Source organism: Gymnodraco acuticeps, unplaced genomic scaffold (genome assembly GCF_902827175.1).
Source record: "Gymnodraco acuticeps unplaced genomic scaffold, fGymAcu1.1, whole genome shotgun sequence".
NCBI lineage: Eukaryota > Metazoa > Chordata > Actinopteri > Perciformes > Bathydraconidae > Gymnodraco > Gymnodraco acuticeps.
The window spans coordinates 56,920-74,834 of NW_022991029.1; the positions used below are offsets into that span (position 1 = coordinate 56,920).

At 45.3% G+C, this 17,915-nt stretch overlaps 49 non-coding genes across 49 annotated transcripts; all 49 read right to left on the minus strand.

Annotated features, from left to right (window-relative positions):
- Positions 1-603: 603 nt before the first annotated feature.
- Positions 604-675, minus strand: trnaq-cug. The gene has a single exon. It is a non-coding gene; the product is annotated as a tRNA-Gln (tRNA).
- Positions 676-769: 94 nt separating this feature from the next.
- On the minus strand, positions 770-841 carry trnae-cuc. Its single transcript has one exon. It is a non-coding gene; the product is annotated as a tRNA-Glu (tRNA).
- A 294-nt stretch (positions 842-1,135) lies between these two features.
- trnaq-cug lies at positions 1,136-1,207 on the minus strand. The gene has a single exon. It is a non-coding gene; the product is annotated as a tRNA-Gln (tRNA).
- Positions 1,208-1,301: 94 nt separating this feature from the next.
- trnae-cuc lies at positions 1,302-1,373 on the minus strand. The gene has a single exon. It is a non-coding gene; the product is annotated as a tRNA-Glu (tRNA).
- A 733-nt stretch (positions 1,374-2,106) lies between these two features.
- Positions 2,107-2,178, minus strand: trnae-cuc. The gene has a single exon. It is a non-coding gene; the product is annotated as a tRNA-Glu (tRNA).
- A 294-nt stretch (positions 2,179-2,472) lies between these two features.
- On the minus strand, positions 2,473-2,544 carry trnaq-cug. The gene has a single exon. It is a non-coding gene; the product is annotated as a tRNA-Gln (tRNA).
- Positions 2,545-3,267: 723 nt separating this feature from the next.
- trnaq-cug lies at positions 3,268-3,339 on the minus strand. The gene has a single exon. It is a non-coding gene; the product is annotated as a tRNA-Gln (tRNA).
- A 93-nt stretch (positions 3,340-3,432) lies between these two features.
- On the minus strand, positions 3,433-3,504 carry trnae-cuc. Its single transcript has one exon. It is a non-coding gene; the product is annotated as a tRNA-Glu (tRNA).
- Positions 3,505-4,072: 568 nt separating this feature from the next.
- On the minus strand, positions 4,073-4,144 carry trnaq-cug. Its single transcript has one exon. It is a non-coding gene; the product is annotated as a tRNA-Gln (tRNA).
- A 458-nt stretch (positions 4,145-4,602) lies between these two features.
- On the minus strand, positions 4,603-4,674 carry trnaq-cug. The gene has a single exon. It is a non-coding gene; the product is annotated as a tRNA-Gln (tRNA).
- A 94-nt stretch (positions 4,675-4,768) lies between these two features.
- On the minus strand, positions 4,769-4,840 carry trnae-cuc. The gene has a single exon. It is a non-coding gene; the product is annotated as a tRNA-Glu (tRNA).
- A 567-nt stretch (positions 4,841-5,407) lies between these two features.
- trnaq-cug lies at positions 5,408-5,479 on the minus strand. The gene has a single exon. It is a non-coding gene; the product is annotated as a tRNA-Gln (tRNA).
- A 94-nt stretch (positions 5,480-5,573) lies between these two features.
- trnae-cuc lies at positions 5,574-5,645 on the minus strand. Its single transcript has one exon. It is a non-coding gene; the product is annotated as a tRNA-Glu (tRNA).
- A 294-nt stretch (positions 5,646-5,939) lies between these two features.
- On the minus strand, positions 5,940-6,011 carry trnaq-cug. The gene has a single exon. It is a non-coding gene; the product is annotated as a tRNA-Gln (tRNA).
- A 94-nt stretch (positions 6,012-6,105) lies between these two features.
- Positions 6,106-6,177, minus strand: trnae-cuc. The gene has a single exon. It is a non-coding gene; the product is annotated as a tRNA-Glu (tRNA).
- Positions 6,178-6,471: 294 nt separating this feature from the next.
- Positions 6,472-6,543, minus strand: trnaq-cug. Its single transcript has one exon. It is a non-coding gene; the product is annotated as a tRNA-Gln (tRNA).
- A 460-nt stretch (positions 6,544-7,003) lies between these two features.
- trnaq-cug lies at positions 7,004-7,075 on the minus strand. Its single transcript has one exon. It is a non-coding gene; the product is annotated as a tRNA-Gln (tRNA).
- Positions 7,076-7,169: 94 nt separating this feature from the next.
- On the minus strand, positions 7,170-7,241 carry trnae-cuc. The gene has a single exon. It is a non-coding gene; the product is annotated as a tRNA-Glu (tRNA).
- Positions 7,242-7,535: 294 nt separating this feature from the next.
- Positions 7,536-7,607, minus strand: trnaq-cug. The gene has a single exon. It is a non-coding gene; the product is annotated as a tRNA-Gln (tRNA).
- Positions 7,608-8,341: 734 nt separating this feature from the next.
- On the minus strand, positions 8,342-8,413 carry trnaq-cug. Its single transcript has one exon. It is a non-coding gene; the product is annotated as a tRNA-Gln (tRNA).
- A 94-nt stretch (positions 8,414-8,507) lies between these two features.
- On the minus strand, positions 8,508-8,579 carry trnae-cuc. Its single transcript has one exon. It is a non-coding gene; the product is annotated as a tRNA-Glu (tRNA).
- Positions 8,580-8,873: 294 nt separating this feature from the next.
- On the minus strand, positions 8,874-8,945 carry trnaq-cug. Its single transcript has one exon. It is a non-coding gene; the product is annotated as a tRNA-Gln (tRNA).
- A 94-nt stretch (positions 8,946-9,039) lies between these two features.
- Positions 9,040-9,111, minus strand: trnae-cuc. The gene has a single exon. It is a non-coding gene; the product is annotated as a tRNA-Glu (tRNA).
- A 294-nt stretch (positions 9,112-9,405) lies between these two features.
- Positions 9,406-9,477, minus strand: trnaq-cug. The gene has a single exon. It is a non-coding gene; the product is annotated as a tRNA-Gln (tRNA).
- A 449-nt stretch (positions 9,478-9,926) lies between these two features.
- On the minus strand, positions 9,927-9,998 carry trnaq-cug. The gene has a single exon. It is a non-coding gene; the product is annotated as a tRNA-Gln (tRNA).
- Positions 9,999-10,092: 94 nt separating this feature from the next.
- Positions 10,093-10,164, minus strand: trnae-cuc. Its single transcript has one exon. It is a non-coding gene; the product is annotated as a tRNA-Glu (tRNA).
- Positions 10,165-10,458: 294 nt separating this feature from the next.
- On the minus strand, positions 10,459-10,530 carry trnaq-cug. The gene has a single exon. It is a non-coding gene; the product is annotated as a tRNA-Gln (tRNA).
- A 736-nt stretch (positions 10,531-11,266) lies between these two features.
- Positions 11,267-11,338, minus strand: trnaq-cug. The gene has a single exon. It is a non-coding gene; the product is annotated as a tRNA-Gln (tRNA).
- A 93-nt stretch (positions 11,339-11,431) lies between these two features.
- Positions 11,432-11,503, minus strand: trnae-cuc. Its single transcript has one exon. It is a non-coding gene; the product is annotated as a tRNA-Glu (tRNA).
- A 294-nt stretch (positions 11,504-11,797) lies between these two features.
- trnaq-cug lies at positions 11,798-11,869 on the minus strand. The gene has a single exon. It is a non-coding gene; the product is annotated as a tRNA-Gln (tRNA).
- Positions 11,870-11,963: 94 nt separating this feature from the next.
- On the minus strand, positions 11,964-12,035 carry trnae-cuc. The gene has a single exon. It is a non-coding gene; the product is annotated as a tRNA-Glu (tRNA).
- A 568-nt stretch (positions 12,036-12,603) lies between these two features.
- Positions 12,604-12,675, minus strand: trnaq-cug. The gene has a single exon. It is a non-coding gene; the product is annotated as a tRNA-Gln (tRNA).
- Positions 12,676-12,768: 93 nt separating this feature from the next.
- trnae-cuc lies at positions 12,769-12,840 on the minus strand. Its single transcript has one exon. It is a non-coding gene; the product is annotated as a tRNA-Glu (tRNA).
- A 294-nt stretch (positions 12,841-13,134) lies between these two features.
- On the minus strand, positions 13,135-13,206 carry trnaq-cug. Its single transcript has one exon. It is a non-coding gene; the product is annotated as a tRNA-Gln (tRNA).
- Positions 13,207-13,300: 94 nt separating this feature from the next.
- Positions 13,301-13,372, minus strand: trnae-cuc. The gene has a single exon. It is a non-coding gene; the product is annotated as a tRNA-Glu (tRNA).
- A 294-nt stretch (positions 13,373-13,666) lies between these two features.
- On the minus strand, positions 13,667-13,739 carry trnaq-cug. Its single transcript has one exon. It is a non-coding gene; the product is annotated as a tRNA-Gln (tRNA).
- Positions 13,740-13,833: 94 nt separating this feature from the next.
- trnae-cuc lies at positions 13,834-13,905 on the minus strand. Its single transcript has one exon. It is a non-coding gene; the product is annotated as a tRNA-Glu (tRNA).
- Positions 13,906-14,199: 294 nt separating this feature from the next.
- trnaq-cug lies at positions 14,200-14,271 on the minus strand. Its single transcript has one exon. It is a non-coding gene; the product is annotated as a tRNA-Gln (tRNA).
- Positions 14,272-14,365: 94 nt separating this feature from the next.
- On the minus strand, positions 14,366-14,437 carry trnae-cuc. The gene has a single exon. It is a non-coding gene; the product is annotated as a tRNA-Glu (tRNA).
- A 294-nt stretch (positions 14,438-14,731) lies between these two features.
- Positions 14,732-14,803, minus strand: trnaq-cug. The gene has a single exon. It is a non-coding gene; the product is annotated as a tRNA-Gln (tRNA).
- A 94-nt stretch (positions 14,804-14,897) lies between these two features.
- trnae-cuc lies at positions 14,898-14,969 on the minus strand. Its single transcript has one exon. It is a non-coding gene; the product is annotated as a tRNA-Glu (tRNA).
- Positions 14,970-15,537: 568 nt separating this feature from the next.
- trnaq-cug lies at positions 15,538-15,609 on the minus strand. Its single transcript has one exon. It is a non-coding gene; the product is annotated as a tRNA-Gln (tRNA).
- Positions 15,610-15,702: 93 nt separating this feature from the next.
- Positions 15,703-15,774, minus strand: trnae-cuc. Its single transcript has one exon. It is a non-coding gene; the product is annotated as a tRNA-Glu (tRNA).
- Positions 15,775-16,068: 294 nt separating this feature from the next.
- On the minus strand, positions 16,069-16,140 carry trnaq-cug. The gene has a single exon. It is a non-coding gene; the product is annotated as a tRNA-Gln (tRNA).
- A 94-nt stretch (positions 16,141-16,234) lies between these two features.
- On the minus strand, positions 16,235-16,306 carry trnae-cuc. The gene has a single exon. It is a non-coding gene; the product is annotated as a tRNA-Glu (tRNA).
- A 294-nt stretch (positions 16,307-16,600) lies between these two features.
- Positions 16,601-16,672, minus strand: trnaq-cug. Its single transcript has one exon. It is a non-coding gene; the product is annotated as a tRNA-Gln (tRNA).
- Positions 16,673-16,766: 94 nt separating this feature from the next.
- On the minus strand, positions 16,767-16,838 carry trnae-cuc. The gene has a single exon. It is a non-coding gene; the product is annotated as a tRNA-Glu (tRNA).
- A 568-nt stretch (positions 16,839-17,406) lies between these two features.
- On the minus strand, positions 17,407-17,478 carry trnaq-cug. The gene has a single exon. It is a non-coding gene; the product is annotated as a tRNA-Gln (tRNA).
- Positions 17,479-17,561: 83 nt separating this feature from the next.
- trnae-cuc lies at positions 17,562-17,633 on the minus strand. The gene has a single exon. It is a non-coding gene; the product is annotated as a tRNA-Glu (tRNA).
- Between the last annotated feature and the right edge of the window lie 282 nt (positions 17,634-17,915).

The window sequence follows — 17,915 nt, forward strand, 5'->3', positions numbered from 1 at the left end:
ATTGCAACCACTATCCTGCAACAAGATCCTCCGGAGATGTAGAACCTGGCTTTTTTCAGGGTACTCAAAGAAAGGTTCCACCGAGATTTGAACTCGGATCGTTGGAATCAGAGTCCAGAGTGCTAACCATTACACCATGGGACCACACTGAAGTAAGCACAATGTCCGCACAATCTATCGTTTTATGTGGGAGTTATTTTGAATTAAACGGCCATGATATTCAGTAAGTAAATAGTGTTCCCTGACCGGGAATCGAACCCGGGTCGCGGCGGTGAGAGCGTCGAATCCTAGCCACTAGACCACCAGGGAATGCTGTATCTGTATGTGAAGCTTGTGAAACGGAATGCATGGAATGTATGACCGCTGGCAGCTGGAGAGTAGTGCAAACAGCTCCAGTAGAGTTCAATATCTACCTCTTAACAGTAATGTAATGTCGTCTGGAGGTAAAGGGCAGAGTGAGCAAGTTACCACTCATCCCATTGTTTCTTCACAAAATTGTGGACTTCCTTTTTTGTTCTCCTGCAGTTAATCGTCAACTACTTGGTTTTAGAGGTGTTAAGGACCAGGTTGTTGTCCTAACGCCACTCAGAATAACTCAAAGAAAGGTTCCACCGAGATTTGAACTCGGATCGCTGGATTCAGAGTCCAGAGTGCTAACCATTACACCATGGAACCACACGGAATATCAGCACACTGTCCGCACAATCTATCGTTTGATGTGGGAGTTATTTTGAATTAAACGGCCGTGATATTCAGTAAGTAAAGAGTGTTCCCTGACCGGGAATCGAACCCGGGCCGCGGCGGTGAGAGCGCCGAATCCTAGCCACTAGACCACCAGGGAATGCTGTATCTGTATGTGAAGCTTGTGAAACGGAATGCATGGAATGTATGACAGCTGGCAGCTGGAGAGTAGTGAAAACAGCTCCAGTAGAGTTCAGTATCTACCTCTTAACAGTCATGTAATGTCGTCTGGAGGTAAAGGGCAGAGTGAGCAAGTTACCACTCATCCCATTGTTTCTTCACAAAATTGTAGACTTCCTTTTTTGTTCTCCTGCAGTTAATCGTCAACTACTTGGTTTTAGAGGTGTTCAGGATCAGGTTGTTGTCCTAACGCCACTCAGAATAACTCAAAGAAAGGTTCCACCGAGATTTGAACTCGGATCGCTGGATTCAGAGTCCAGAGTGCTAACCATTACACCATGGAACCACACGGAATGTCAGCACACTGTCCGCACAATCTATCGTTTTATGTGGGAGTTATTTTGAATTAAACGGCCGTGATATTCAGTAAGTAAAGAGTGTTCCCTGACCGGGAATCGAACCCGGGCCGCGGCGGTGAGAGCGCCGAATCCTAGCCACTAGACCACCAGGGAATGCTGTATCTGTATGTGAAGCTTGTGAAACGGAATGCATGGAATGTATGACAGCTGGCAGCTGGAGAGTAGTGCAAACAGCTCCAGTAAATTTCAATATCTACCTCTTAACAGTAATGTAATGTTGTGTGGAGGTAAAGGGCAGAGTGAGCAAGTTACCACTCATCCCCTTGTTTCTTCACAACGTTTCTCTTGGAGCCTGGCTTGTTTTAGTTTCTCGGGAAGTAGAGTCTTTGCTGGGCCTTTTTAACCCGGTGTGATGTGTTGGAGATCCTTGTAAGATATGTTGACATATTGACTTAAAGAAACTTGAAGTTCTCCACGCCTTCCATTTCTCCATACATATGGTGGACTTCCTTTTTGGTTGTCCTGCAGTCAATCGTCAATTCCTTGATTTCAGAGGTGTTAAGGACAAGGTTGTTGTTCTTACGCCACTCAGATTATTCCCTTGACTTGACTAGATAGACTTATTCTCAAGTCAGTCTTCATCTTCTATATTGCAACCACTATCCTGCAACAAGATCCTCCGGAGATGTAGAAGCTGGCTTTTTTCAGGGTACTCAAAGAAAGGTTCCACCGAGATTTGAACTCCGATCGCTGGATTCAGAGTCCAGAGTGCTAACCATTACACCATGGGACCACAGTGAAGTAAGCACAATGTCCGCACAATCTATCGTTTTATGTGGGAGTTGTTTTAAATTAAACGTCCGTGATATTCAGTAAGTAAATAGTGTTCCCTGACCGGGAATCGAACCCGGGCCGCGGCGGTGAGAGCGCCGAATCCTAGCCACTAGACCACCAGGGAATGCTGTATCTGTATGTGAAGCTTGTGAAACGGAATGCATGGAATGTATGACAGCTGGCAGCTGGAGAGTAGTGAAAACAGCTCCAGTAGAGTTCAATATCTACCTCTTAACAGTCATGTAATGTCGTCTGGAGGTAAAGGGCAGAGTGAGCAAGTTACCACTCATCCCATTGTTTCTTCACAAAATTGTGGACTTCCTTTTTTGTTCTCCTGCAGTTAATCGTCAACTACTTGGTTTTAGAGGTGTTAAGGACCAGGTTGTTGTCCTAACGCCACTCAGAATAACTCAAAGAAAGGTTCCACCGAGATTTGAACTCGGATCGCTGGATTCAGAGTCCAGAGTGCTAACCATTACACCATGGAACCACACTGAATGTCAGCACAATCTATCGTTTTATGTGGGAGTTGTTTTAAATTAAACTTCCGTGATATTCAGTAAGTAAATAGTGTTCCCTGACCGGGAATCGAACCCGGGTCACGGCGGTGAGAGCACCTAATCCTAGCCACTAGACCACCAGGGAATGCTGTACCTGTATGTGAAGCTTGTGAAACGGAATGCATGGAATGTATGACAGCTGGCAGCTGGAGAGTAGTGCAAACAGCTCCAGTAGATTTCAATATCTACCTCTTAACAGTAATGTAATGTCGTGTGGAGGTAAAGGGCAGAGTGAGCAAGTTACCACTCATCCCCTTGTTTCTTCACAACGTTTCTCTGGGAGCCTGGCTTGTTTTAGTTTCTCGGGAAGTAGAGTCTTTGCTGGGCCTTTTTAACCCGGTGTGATGTGTTGGAGATCATTGTAAGATATGTTGACATATTGACTTCAAGAAACTTGAAGTTCTCCACGCCTTCCATTTCTCCATACATATGGTGGACTTCCTTTTTTGTTCTCCTGCAGTCAATCGTCGACTTCTTGATGTCAGAGGTGTTAAGGACCAGGTTGTTGTTCTTACGCCACTCAGATTATTCCCTTGACTTGACTAGATAGACTTATTCTCAAGTCAGTCTTCATCTTCTATATTGCAACCACTATCCTGCAACAAGATCCTCCGGAGATGTAGAAGCTGGCTTTTTTCAGGTTACTCAAAGAAAGGTTCCACCGAGATTTGAACTCGGATCGCTGGATTCAGAGTCCAGAGTGCTAACCATTACACCATGGAACCAGACTGAAGTAAGCACAATGTCCGCACAATCTATCGTTTTATGTGGGAGTTGTTTTAAATTAAACGTCCGTGATATTCAGTAAGTAAATAGTGTTCCCTGACCGGGAATCGAACCCGGGCCGCGGCGGTGAGAGCGCCGAATCCTAGCCACTAGACCACCAGGGAATGCTGTATCTGTATGTGAAGCTTGTGAAACGGAATGCATGGAATGTATGACAGCTGGCAGCTGGAGAGTAGTGCAAACAGCTCCAGTAAATTTCAATATCTACCTCTTAACAGTAATGTAATGTTGTGTGGAGGTAAAGGGCAGAGTGAGCAAGTTACCACTCATCCCCTTGTTTCTTCACAACGTTTCTCTTGGAGCCTGGCTTGTTTTAGTTTCTCGGGAAGTAGAGTCTTTGCTGGGCCTTTTTAACCCGGTGTGATGTGTTGGAGATCCTTGTAAGATATGTTGACATATTGACTTAAAGAAACTTGAAGTTCTCCACGCCTTCCATTTCTCCATACATATGGTGGACTTCCTTTTTGGTTCTCCTGCAGTCAATCGTCAACTCCTTGATTTCAGAGGTGTTAAGGACCAGGTTGTTGTTCTTACGCCACTCAGATTATTCCCTTGACTTGACTAGATAGACTTATTCTCAAGTCAGTCTTCATCTTCTATATTGCAACCACTATCCTGCAACAAGATCCTTCGGAGATGTAGAAGCTGGCTTTTTTCAGGGTACTCAAAGAAAGGTTCCACCGAGATTTGAACTCGGATCGCTGGATTCAGAGTCCAGAGTGCTAACCATTACACCATGGGACCAGAGTGAAGTAAGCACAATGTCCGCACAATCTATCGTTTTATGTGGGAGTTGTTTTAAATTAAACGTCCGTGATATTCAGTAAGTAAATAGTGTTCCCTGACCGGGAATCGAACCCGGGCCGCGGCGGTGAGAGCCCCGAATCCTAGCCACTAGACCACCAGGGAATGCTGTATCTGTATGTGAAGCTTGTGAAACGGAATGTATGGAATGTATGACAGCTGGCAGCTGGAGAGTAGTGAAAACAGCTCCAGTAGAGTTCAATATCTACCTCTTAACAGTCATGTAATGTCGTCTGGAGGTAAAGGGCAGAGTGAGCAAGTTACCACTCATCCCATTGTTTCTTCACAAAATTGTGGACTTCCTTTTTGTTCTCCTGCAGTTAATCGTCAACTACTTGGTTTTAGAGGTGTTAAGGACCAGGTTGTTGTCCTAACGCCACTCAGAATAACTCAAAGAAAGGTTCCACCGAGATTTGAACTCGGATCGCTGGATTCAGAGTCCAGAGTGCTAACCATTACACCATGGAACCACACGGAATGTCAGCACAATGTCCGCACAATCTATCGTTTGATGTGGGAGTTATTTTGAATTAAACGGCCGTGATATTCAGTAAGTAAAGAGTGTTCCCTGACCGGGAATCGAACCCGGGCCGCGGCGGTGAGAGCGCCGAATCCTAGCCACTAGACCACCAGGGAATGCTGTACCTGTATGTGAAGCTTGTGAAACGGAATGCATGGAATGTATGACAGCTGGCAGCTGGAGAGTAGTGCAAACAGCTCCAGTAGAGTTCAATATCTACCTCTTAACAGTAATGTAATGTCGTGTGGAGGTAAAGGGCAGAGTGAGCAAGTTACCACTCATCCCCTTGTTTCTTCACAACGTTTCTCTGGGAGCCTGGCTTGTTTTAGTTTCTCGGGAAATAGAGTCTTTGCTGGGCCTTTTTAACCTGGTGTGATGTGTTGGAGATCATTGTAAGATATGTTGACATATTGACTTCAAGAAACTTGAAGTTCTCCACGCCTTCCATTTCTCCATACATATGGTGGACTTCCTTTTGGTTCTCCTGCAGTCAATCGTCAATTCCTTGATTTCAGAGGTTTTAAGGACAAGGTTGTTGTTCTTACGCCACTCAGATTATTCCCTTGACTTGACTAGATAGACTTATTCTCAAGTCAGTCTTCATCTTCTATATTGCAACCACTATCCTGCAACAAGATCCTCCGGAGATGTAGAAGCTGGATTTTTTCAGGGAACTCAAAGAAAGGTTCCACCGAGATTTGAACTCGGATCGCTGGATTCAGAGTCCAGAGTGCTAACCATTACACCATGGAACCACACGGAAAATCAGCACAATGTCCGCACAATCTATCGTTTTATGTGGGAGTTATTTTGAATTAAACGGCCGTGATATTCAGTAAGTAAAGAGTGTTCCCTGACCGGGAATCGAACCCGGGCCGCGGCGGTGAGAGCGCCGAATCCTAGCCACTAGACCACCAGGGAATGCTGTACCTGTATGTGAAGCTTGTGAAACGGAATGCATGGAATGTATGACAGCTGGCAGCTGGAGAGTAGTGAAAACAGCTCCAGTAGAGTTCAATATCTACCTCTTAACAGTCATGTAATGTAGTGTGGAGGTAAAGGGCAGAGTGAGTAAGTTACCACTCATCCCCTTGTTTCTTCACAAAATGGTGGACTTCCTTTTTTGTTCTCCTGCAGTTAATCGTCAACTACTTGGTTTTAGAGGTGTTAAGGACCAGGTTGTTGTCCTAACGCCACTCAGAATAACTCAAAGAAAGGTTCCACCGAGATTTGAACTCGGATCGCTGGATTCAGAGTCCAGAGTGCTAACCATTACACCATGGAACCACACGGAATGTCAGCACAATGTCCGCACAATCTATCGTTTTATGTGGGAGTTATTTTGAATTAAACGGCCGTGATATTCAGTAAGTAAATAGTGTTCCCTGACCGGGAATCGAACCCGGGCCGCGGCGGTGAGAGCGCCGAATCCTAGCCACTAGACCACCAGGGAATGCTGTATCTGTATGTGAAGCTTGTGAAACGGAATGCATGGAATGTATGACAGCTGGCAGCTGGAGAGTAGTGAAAACAGCTCCAGTAGAGTTCAATATCTACCTCTTAACAGTCATGTAATGTCGTCTGGAGGTAAAGGGCAGAGTGAGCAAGTTACCACTCATCCCATTGTTTCTTCACAAAATTGTGGACTTCCTTTTTTGTTCTCCTGCAGTTAATCGTCAACTACTTGGTTTTAGAGGTGTTAAGGACCAGGTTGTTGTCCTAACGCCACTCAGAATAACTCAAAGAAAGGTTCCACCGAGATTTGAACTCAGATCGCTGGATTCAGAGTCCAGAGTGCTAACCATTACACCATGGAACCACATGGAATATCAGCACAATGTCCGCACAATCTATCGTTTTATGTGGGAGTTGTTTTAAATTAAACGTCCGTGATATTCAGTAAGTAAATAGTGTTCCCTGACCGGGAATCGTACCCGGGCCGCGGCGGTGAGAGCGCCGAATCCTAGCCACTAGACCACCAGGGAATGCTGTACCATGTATGTGAAGCTTGTGAAACGGAATGCATGGAATGTATACAGCTGGCAGCTGGAGAGTAGTGAACACAGCTCCAGTAGAGTTCAATATCTACCTCTTAACAGTTATGTAATGTAGTGTGGAGGTAAAGGGCAGAGTGAGTAAGTTACCACTCATCCCCTTGTTTCTTCACAGTATGGTGGACTTCCTTTTTTGTTCTCCTGCAGTTAATCGTCAACTACTTGGTTTTAGAGGTGTTAAGGACCAGGTTGTTGTCCTAACGCCACTCAGAATAACTCAAAGAAAGGTTCCACCGAGATTTGAACTCGGATCGCTGGATTCAGAGTCCAGAGTGCTAACCATTACACCATGGAACCACACGGAATGTCAGCACAATGTCCGCACAATCTATCGTTTTATGTGGGAGTTGTTTTAAATTAAACGTCCGTGATATTCAGTAAGTAAAGAGTGTTCCCTGACCGGGAATCGAACCCGGGCCGCGGCGGTGAGAGCGCCGAATCCTAGCCACTAGACCACCAGGGAATGCTGTATCTGTATGTGAAGCTTGTGAAACGGAATGCATGGAATGTATGACAGCTGGCAGCTGGAGAGTAGTGAAAACAGCTCCAGTAGAGTTCAATATCTACCTCTTAACAGTCATGTAATGTCGTCTGGAGGTAAAGGGCAGAGTGAGCAAGTTACCACTCATCCCATTGTTTCTTCACAAAATGGTGGACTTCCTTTTTTGTTCTCCTGCAGTTAATCGTCAACTACTTGGTTTTAGAGGTGTTAAGGACCAGGTTGTTGTCCTAACGCCACTCAGAATAATTCAAAGAAAGGTTCCACCGAGATTTGAACTCCGATCGCTGGATTCAGAGTCCAGAGTGCTAACCATTACACCATGGAACCACACGGAATGTCAGCACAATGTCCGCACAATCTATCGTTTTATGTGGGAGTTATTTTGAATTAAACGGCTGTGATATTCAGTAAGTAAAGAGTGTTCCCTGACCGGGAATCGAACCCGGGCCGCGGCGGTGAGAGCGCCAAATCCTAGCCACTAGACCACCAGGGAATGCTGTACCTGTATGTGAAGCTTGTGAAACGGAATGCATGGAATGTATGACAGCTGGCAGCTGGAGAGTAGTGCAAACAGCTCCAGTAGAGTTCAATATCTACCTCTTAACAGTAATGTAATGTCGTGTGGAGGTAAAGGGCAGAGTGAGCAAGTTACCACTCATCCCCTTGTTTCTTCACAACGTTTCTCTGGGAGCCTGGCTTGTTTTAGTTTCTCGGGAAATAGAGTCTTTGCTGGGCCTTTTTAACCTGGTGTGATGTGTTGGAGATCATTGTAAGATATGTTGACATATTGACTTCAAGAAACTTGAAGTTCTCCACGCCTTCCATTTCTCCATACATATGGTGGACTTCCTTTTTGGTTCTCCTGCAGTCAATCGTCAATTCCTTGATTTCAGAGGTGTTAAGGACAAGGTTGTTGTTCTTACGCCACTCAGATTATTCCCTTGACTTGACTAGATAGACTTATTCTCAAGTCAGTCTTCATCTTCTATATTGCAACCACTATCCTGCAACAAGATCCTCCGGAGATGTAGAAGCTGGATTTTTTCAGGGAACTCAAAGAAAGGTTCCACCGAGATTTGAACTCGGATCGCTGGATTCAGAGTCCAGAGTGCTAACCATTACACCATGGAACCACACTGAATGTCAGCACAATGTCCGCACAATCTATCGTTTTATGTGGGAGTTATTTTGAATTAAACGGCCGTGATATTCAGTAAGTAAAGAGTGTTCCCTGACCGGGAATCGAACCCGGGCCGCGGCGGTGAGAGCGCCGAATCCTAGCCACTAGACCACCAGGGAATGCTGTACCTGTATGTGAAGCTTGTGAAACGGAATGCATGGAATGTATGACAGCTGGCAGCTGGAGAGTAGTGAAAACAGCTCCAGTAGAGTTCAATATCTACCTCTTAACAGTCATGTAATGTAGTGTGGAGGTAAAGGGCAGAGTGAGTAAGTTACCACTCATCCCCTTGTTTCTTCACAAAATGGTGGACTTCCTTTTTTGTTCTCCTGCAGTTAATCGTCAACTACTTGGTTTTAGAGGTGTTAAGGACCAGGTTGTTGTCCTAACGCCACTCAGAATAATTCAAAGAAAGGTTCCACCGAGATTTGAACTCGGATCGCTGGATTCAGAGTCCAGAGTGCTAACCATTACACCATGGAACCACACGGAATGTCAGCACAATGTCCGCACAATCTATCGTTTTATGTGGGAGTTATTTTGAATTAAACGGCCGTGATATTCAGTAAGTAAATAGTGTTCCCTGACCGGGAATCGAACCCGGGCCGCGGCGGTGAGAGCGCCGAATCCTAGCCACTAGACCACCAGGGAATGCTGTATCTGTATGTGAAGCTTGTGAAACGGAATGCATGGAATGTATGACAGCTGGCAGCTGGAGAGTAGTGAAAACAGCTCCAGTAGAGTTCAATATCTACCTCTTAACAGTCATGTAATGTCGTCTGGAGGTAAAGGGCAGAGTGAGCAAGTTACCACTCATCCCATTGTTTCTTCACAAAATTGTGGACTTCCTTTTTTGTTCTCCTGCAGTTAATCGTCAACTACTTGGTTTTAGAGGTGTTAAGGACCAGGTTGTTGTCCTAACGCCACTCAGAATAACTCAAAGAAAGGTTCCACCGAGATTTGAACTCAGATCGCTGGATTCAGAGTCCAGAGTGCTAACCATTACACCATGGAACCACACTGAATGTCAGCACAATCTATCGTTTTATGTGGGAGTTGTTTTAAATTAAACGTCCGTGATATTCAGTAAGTAAATAGTGTTCCCTGACCGGGAATCGTACCCGGGCCGCGGCGGTGAGAGCGCCGAATCCTAGCCACTAGACCACCAGGGAATGCTGTACCAGTATGTGAAGCTTGTGAAACGGAATGCATGGAATGTATGACAGCTGGCAGCTGGAGAGTAGTGAACACAGCTCCAGTAGAGTTCAATATCTACCTCTTAACAGTTATGTAATGTAGTGTGGAGGTAAAGGGCAGAGTGAGTAAGTTACCACTCATCCCCTTGTTTCTTCACAGTATGGTGGACTTCCTTTTTTGTTCTCCTGCAGTTAATCGTCAACTACTTGGTTTTAGAGGTGTTAAGGACCAGGTTGTTGTCCTAACGCCACTCAGAATAACTCAAAGAAAGGTTCCACCGAGATTTGAACTCGGATCGCTGGATTCAGAGTCCAGAGTGCTAACCATTACACCATGGAACCACACGGAATGTCAGCACAATGTCCGCACAATCTATCGTTTTATGTGGGAGTTGTTTTAAATTAAACGTCCGTGATATTCAGTAAGTAAATAGTGTTCCCTGACCGGGAATCGAACCCGGGCCGCGGCGGTGAGAGCGCCGAATCCTAGCCACTAGACCACCAGGGAATGCTGTATCTGTATGTGAAGCTTGTGAAACGGAATGCATGGAATGTATGACAGCTGGCAGCTGGAGAGTAGTGAAAACAGCTCCAGTAGAGTTCAATATCTACCTCTTAACAGTCATGTAATGTCGTCTGGAGGTAAAGGGCAGAGTGAGCAAGTTACCACTCATCCCCTTGTTTCTTCACAAAATGGTGGACTTCCTTTTTTGTTCTCCTGCAGTTAATCGTCAACTACTTGGTTTTAGAGGTGTTAAGGACCAGGTTGTTGTCCTAACGCCACTCAGAATAATTCAAAGAAAGGTTCCACCGAGATTTGAACTCCGATCGCTGGATTCAGAGTCCAGAGTGCTAACCATTACACCATGGAACCACACGGAATGTCAGCACAATGTCCGCACAATCTATCGTTTTATGTGGGAGTTATTTTGAATTAAACGGCCTGTGATATTCAGTAAGTAAAGAGTGTTCCCTGACCGGGAATCGAACCCGGGCCGCGGCGGTGAGAGCTCCGAATCCTAGCCACTAGACCACCAGGGAATGCTGTATCTGTATGTGAAGCTTGTGAAACGGAATGCATGGAATGTATGACAGCTGGCAGCTGGAGAGTAGTGCAAACAGCTCCAGTAGATTTCAATATCTACCTCTTAACAGTAATGTAATGTCGTGTGGAGGTAAAGGGCAGAGTGAGCAAGTTACCACTCATCCCCTTGTTTCTTCACAACGTTTCTCTGGGAGCCTGGCTTGTTTTAGTTTCTCGGGAAGTAGAGTCTTTGCTGGGCCTTTTTAACCCGGTGTGATGTGTTGGAGATCCTTGTAAGATATTTTGACATATTGACTTCAAGAAACTTGAAGTTCTCCACACCTTCCATTTCTCCATACATATGGATGGACTTCCTTTTTGGTTCTCCTGCAGTCAATCGTCGACTTCTTGATTTCAGAGGTGTTAAGGACCAGGTTGTTGTTCTTACGCCACTCAGATTATTCCCTTGACTTGACTAGATAGACTTATTCTCAAGTCAGTCTTCATCTTCTATATTGCAACCACTATCCTGCAACAAGATCCTCCGGAGATGTAGAAGCTGGCTTTTTTCAGGGTACTCAAAGAAAGGTTCCACCGAGATTTGAACTCGGATCGCTGGATTCAGAGTCCAGAGTGCTAACCATTACACCATGGAACCACACTGAAGTAAGCACAATGTCCGCACAATCTATCGTTTTATGTGGGAGTTGTTTTAAATTAAACGTCCGTGATATTCAGTAAGTAAATAGTGTTCCCTGACCGGGAATCGAACCCGGGCCGCGGCGGTGAGAGCGCCGAATCCTAGCCACTAGACCACCAGGGAATGCTGTATCTGTATGTGAAGCTTGTGAAACGGAATGCATGGAATGTATGACAGCTGGCAGCTGGAGAGTAGTGAAAACAGCTCCAGTAGAGTTCAATATCTACCTCTTAACAGTCATGTAATGTCGTGTGGAGGTAAAGGGCAGAGTGAGTAAGTTACCACTCATCCCCTTGTTTCTTCACAAAATGGTGGACTTCCTTTTTTGTTCTCCTGCAGTTAATCGTCAACTACTTGGTTTTAGAGGTGTTAAGGACCAGGTTGTTGTCCTAACGCCACTCAGAATAACTCAAAGAAAGGTTCCACCGAGATTTGAACTCGGATCGCTGGATTCAGAGTCCAGAGTGCTAACCATTACACCATGGAACCACACGGAATGTCAGCACAATGTCCGCACAATCTATCGTTTTATGTGGGAGTTATTTTGAATTAAACGGCCGTGATATTCAGTAAGTAAAGAGTGTTCCCTGACCGGGAATCGAACCCGGGCCGCGGCGGTGAGAGCGCCGAATCCTAGCCACTAGACCACCAGGGAATGCTGTACCAGTATGTGAAGCTTGTGAAACGGAATGCATGGAATGTATGACAGCTGGCAGCTGGAGAGTAGTGCAAACAGCTCCAGTAGATTTCAATATCTACCTCTTAACAGTAATGTAATGTCGTGTGGAGGTAAAGGGCAGAGTGAGCAAGTTACCACTCATCCCCTTGTTTCTTCACAACGTTTCTCTGGGAGCCTGGCTTGTTTTAGTTTCTCGGGAAAGTAGAGTCTTTGCTGGGCCTTTTTAACCGGTGTGATGTGTTGGAGATCATTGTAAGATATGTTGACATATTGACTTCAAGAAACTTGAAGTTCTCCACGCCTTCCATTTCTCCATACATATGGTGGACTTCCTTTTTGGTTCTCCTGCAGTCAATCGTCAATTCCTTGATTTCAGAGGTTTTAAGGACAAGGTTGTTGTTCTTACGCCACTCAGATTATTCCCTTGACTTGACTAGATAGACTTATTCTCAAGTCAGTCTTCATCTTCTATATTGCAACCACTATCCTGCAACAAGATCCTCCGGAGATGTAGAAGCTGGCTTTTTTCAGGGTACTCAAAGAAAGGTTCCACCGAGATTTGAACTCGGATCGCTGGATTCAGAGTCCAGAGTGCTAACCATTACACCATGGAACCACACTGAAGTAAGCACAATGTCCGCACAATCTATCGTTTTATGTGGGAGTTGTTTTAAATTAAACGTCCGTGATATTCAGTAAGTAAATAGTGTTCCCTGACCGGGAATCGAACCCGGGCCGCGGCGGTGAGAGCGCCGAATCCTAGCCACTAGACCACCAGGGAATGCTGTACCTGTATGTGAAGCTTGTGAAACGGAATGCATGGAATGTATGACAGCTGGCAGCTGGAGAGTAGTGAAAACAGCTCCAGTAGAGTTCAATATCTACCTCTTAACAGTCATGTAATGTAGTGTGGAGGTAAAGGGCAGAGTGAGTAAGTTACCACTCATCCCCTTGTTTCTTCACAAAATGGTGGACTTCCTTTTTTGTTCTCCTGCAGTTAATCGTCAACTACTTGGTTTTAGAGGTGTTAAGGACCAGGTTGTTGTCCTAACGCCACTCAGAATAACTCAAAGAAAGGTTCCACCGAGATTTGAACTCGGATCGCTGGATTCAGAGTCCAGAGTGCTAACCATTACACCATGGAACCACACGGAATATCAGCACAATGTCCGCACAATCTATCGTTTTATGTGGGAGTTATTTTGAATTAAACGGCCATGATATTCAGTAAGTAAATAGTGTTCCCTGACCGGGAATCGAACCCGGGCCGCGGCGGTGAGAGCGCCGAATCCTAGCCACTAGACCACCAGGGAATGCTGTATCTGTATGTGAAGCTTGTGAAACGGAATGCATGGAATGTATGACAGCTGGCAGCTGGAGAGTAGTGAAAACAGCTCCAGTAGAGTTCAATATCTACCTCTTAACAGTCATGTAATGTCGTGTGGAGGTAAAGGGCAGAGTGAGCAAGTTACCACTCATCCCATTGTTTCTTCACAAAATTGTGAACTTCCTTTTTTGTTCTCCTGCAGTTAATCGTCAACTACTTGGTTTTAGAGGTGTTAAGGACCAGGTTGTTGTCCTAACGCCACTCAGAATAACTCAAAGAAAGGTTCCACCGAGATTTGAACTCTGGATCGCTGGATTCAGAGTCCAGAGTGCTAACCATTACACCATGGAACCACACTGAATGTCAGCACAATGTCCGCACAATCTATCGTTTTATGTGGGAGTTGTTTTAAATTAAACGGCCGTGATATTCAGTAAGTAAATAGTGTTCCCTGACCGGGAATCGAACCCGGGCCGCGGCGGTGAGAGCGCCGAATCCTAGCCACTAGACCACCAGGGAATGCTGTATCTGTATGTGAAGCTTGTGAAACGGAATGCATGGAATGTATGACAGCTGGCAGCTGGAGAGTAGTGAAAACAGCTCCAGTAGAGTTCAATATCTACCTCTTAACAGTCATGTAATGTAGTGTGGAGGTAAAGGGCAGAGTGAGTAAGTTACCACTCATCCCCTTGTTTCTTCACAAAATGGTGGACTTCCTTTTTTGTTCTCCTGCAGTTAATCGTCAACTACTTGGTTTTAGAGGTGTTAAGGACCAGGTTGTTGTCCTAACGCCACTCAGAATAACTCAAAGAAAGGTTCCACCGAGATTTGAACTCGGATCGCTGGATTCAGAGTCCAGAGTGCTAACCATTACACCATGGAACCACACGGAAAATCAGCACAATGTCCGCACAATCTATCGTTTTATGTGGGAGTTATTTTGAATTAAACGGCCGTGATATTCAGTAAGTAAAGAGTGTTCCCTGACCGGGAATCGAACCCGGGCCGCGGCGGTGAGAGCGCCGAATCCTAGCCACTAGACCACCAGGGAATGCTGTATCTGTATGTGAAGCTTGTGAAACGGAATGCATGGAATGTATGACAGCTGGCAGCTGGAGAGTAGTGAAAACAGCTCCAGTAGAGTTCAATATCTACCTCTTAACAGTCATGTAATGTCGTGTGGAGGTAAAGGGCAGAGTGAGTAAGTTACCACTCATCCCCTTGTTTCTTCACAAAATGGTGGACTTCCTTTTTTGTTCTCCTGCAGTTAATCGTCAACTACTTGGTTTTAGAGGTGTTAAGGACCAGGTTGTTGTCCTAACGCCACTCAGAATAATTCAAAGAAAGGTTCCACCGAGATTTGAACTCCGATCGCTGGATTCAGAGTCCAGAGTGCTAACCATTACACCATGGAACCACACGGAATGTCAGCACAATGTCCGCACAATCTATCGTTTTATGTGGGAGTTATTTTGAATTAAACGGCCGTGATATTCAGTAAGTAAAGAGTGTTCCCTGACCGGGAATCGAACCCGGGCCGCGGCGGTGAGAGCGCCGAATCCTAGCCACTAGACCACCAGGGAATGCTGTACCTGTATGTGAAGCTTGTGAAACGGAATGCATGGAATGTATGACAGCTGGCAGCTGGAGAGTAGTGCAAACAGCTCCAGTAGATTTCAATATCTACCTCTTAACAGTAATGTAATGTCGTGTGGAGGTAAAGGGCAGAGTGAGCAAGTTACCACTCATCCCCTTGTTTCTTCACAACGTTTCTCTGGGAGCCTGGCTTGTTTTAGTTTCTCGGGAAGTAGAGTCTTTGCTGGGCCTTTTTAACCCGGTGTGATGTGTTGGAGATCCTTGTAAGATATGTTGACATATTGACTTCAAGAAACTTGAAGTTCTCCACGCCTTCCATTTCTCCATACATATGGTGGACTTCCTTTTTGGTTCTCCTGCAGTCAATCGTCGACTTCTTGATTTCAGAGGTGTTAAGGACCAGGTTGTTGTTCTTACGCCACTCAGATTATTCCCTTGACTTGACTAGATAGACTTATTCTCAAGTCAGTCTTCATCTTCTATATTGCAACCACTATCCTGCAACAAGATCCTCCGGAGATGTAGAAGCTGGCTTTTTTCAGGGTACTCAAAGAAAGGTTCCACCGAGATTTGAACTCGGATCGCTGGATTCAGAGTCCAGAGTGCTAACCATTACACCATGGAACCACACTGAAGTAAGCACAATGTCCGCACAATCTATCGTTTTATGTGGGAGTTGTTTTAAATTAAACGTCCGTGATATTCAGTAAGTAAATAGTGTTCCCTGACCGGGAATCGAACCCGGGCCGCGGCGGTGAGAGCGCCGAATCCTAGCCACTAGACCACCAGGGAATGCTGTATCTGTATGTGAAGCTTGTGAAACGGAATGCATGGAATGTATGACAGCTGGCAGCTGGAGAGTAGTGAAAACAGCTCCAGTAGAGTTCAATATCTACCTCTTAACAGTCATGTAATGTAGTGTGGAGGTAAAGGGCAGAGTGAGTAAGTTACCACTCATCCCCTTGTTTCTTCACAAAATGGTGGACTTCCTTTTTTGTTCTCCTGCAGTTAATCGTCAACTACTTGGTTTTAGAGGTGTTAAGGACCAGGTTGTTGTCCTAACGCCACTCAGAATAACTCAAAGAAAGGTTCCACCGAGATTTGAACTCGGATCGCTGGATTCAGAGTCCAGAGTGCTAACCATTACACCATGGAACCACACGGAAAATCAGCACAATGTCCGCACAATCTATCGTTTTATGTGGGAGTTATTTTGAATTAAACGGCCGTGATATTCAGTAAGTAAATAGTGTTCCCTGACCGGGAATCGAACCCGGGCCGCGGCGGTGAGAGCGCCGAATCCTAGCCACTAGACCACCAGGGAATGCTGTATCTGTATGTGAAGCTTGTGAAACGGAATGCATGGAATGTATGACAGCTGGCAGCTGGAGAGTAGTGAAAACAGCTCCAGTAGAGTTCAATATCTACCTCTTAACAGTCATGTAATGTCGTGTGGAGGTAAAGGGCAGAGTGAGTAAGTTACCACTCATCCCCTTGTTTCTTCACAAAATTGTGGACTTCCTTTTTTGTTCTCCTGCAGTTAATCGTCAACTACTTGGTTTTAGAGGTGTTAAGGACCAGGTTGTTGTCCTAACGCCACTCAGAATAATTCAAAGAAAGGTTCCACCGAGATTTGAACTCCGATCGCTGGATTCAGAGTCCAGAGTGCTAACCATTACACCATGGAACCACACTGAATGTCAGCACAATGTCCGCACAATCTATCGTTTTATGTGGGAGTTATTTTGAATTAAACGGCCGTGATATTCAGTAAGTAAAGAGTGTTCCCTGACCGGGAATCGAACCCGGGCCGCGGCGGTGAGAGCGCCGAATCCTAGCCACTAGACCACCAGGGAATGCTGTACCTGTATGTGAAGCTTGTGAAACGGAATGCATGGAATGTATGACAGCTGGCAGCTGGAGAGTAGTGCAAACAGCTCCAGTAGATTTCAATATCTACCTCTTAACAGTAATGTAATGTCGTGTGGAGGTAAAGGGCAGAGTGAGCAAGTTACCACTCATCCCCTTGTTTCTTCACAACGTTTCTCTGGGAGCCTGGCTTGTTTTAGTTTCTCGGGAAATAGAGTCTTTGCTGGGCCTTTTTAACCCGGTGTGATGTGTTGGAGATCAGTGTAAGATATGTTGACATATTGACTTCAAGAAACTTGAAGTTCTCCACGCCTTCCATTTCTCCATACATATGGTGGACTTCCTTTTTGGTTCTCCTGCAGTCAATCGTCGACTTCTTGATTTCAGAGGTGTTAAGGACCAGGTTGTTGTTCTTACGCCACTCAGATTATTCCCTTGACTTGACTAGATAGACTTATTCTCAAGTCAGTCTTCATCTTCTATATTGCAACCACTATCCTGCAACAAGATCCTCCGGAGATGTAGAAGCTGGATTTTTTCAGGGAACTCAAAGAAAGCTTCCACCGAGATTTGAACTCGGATCGCTGGATTCAGAGTCCAGAGTGCTAACCATTACACCATGGAACCACACTGAATGTCAGCACAATCTATCGTTTTATGTGGGAGTTGTTTTAAATTAAACGGCCGTGATATTCAGTAAGTAAATAGTGTTCCCTGACCGGGAATCGAACCCGGGCCGCGGCGGTGAGAGCGCCGAATCCTAGCCACTAGACCACCAGGGAATGCTGTACCTGTATGTGAAGCTTGTGAAACGGAATGCATGGAATGTATGACAGCTGGCAGCTGGAGAGTAGTGAAAACAGCTCCAGTAGAGTTCAATATCTACCTCTTAACAGTCATGTAATGTAGTGTGGAGGTAAAGGGCAGAGTGAGTAAGTTACCACTCATCCCCTTGTTTCTTCACAAAATGGTGGACTTCCTTTTTTGTTCTCCTGCAGTTAATCGTCAACTACTTGGTTTTAGAGGTGTTAAGGACCAGGTTGTTGTCCTAACGCCACTCAGAA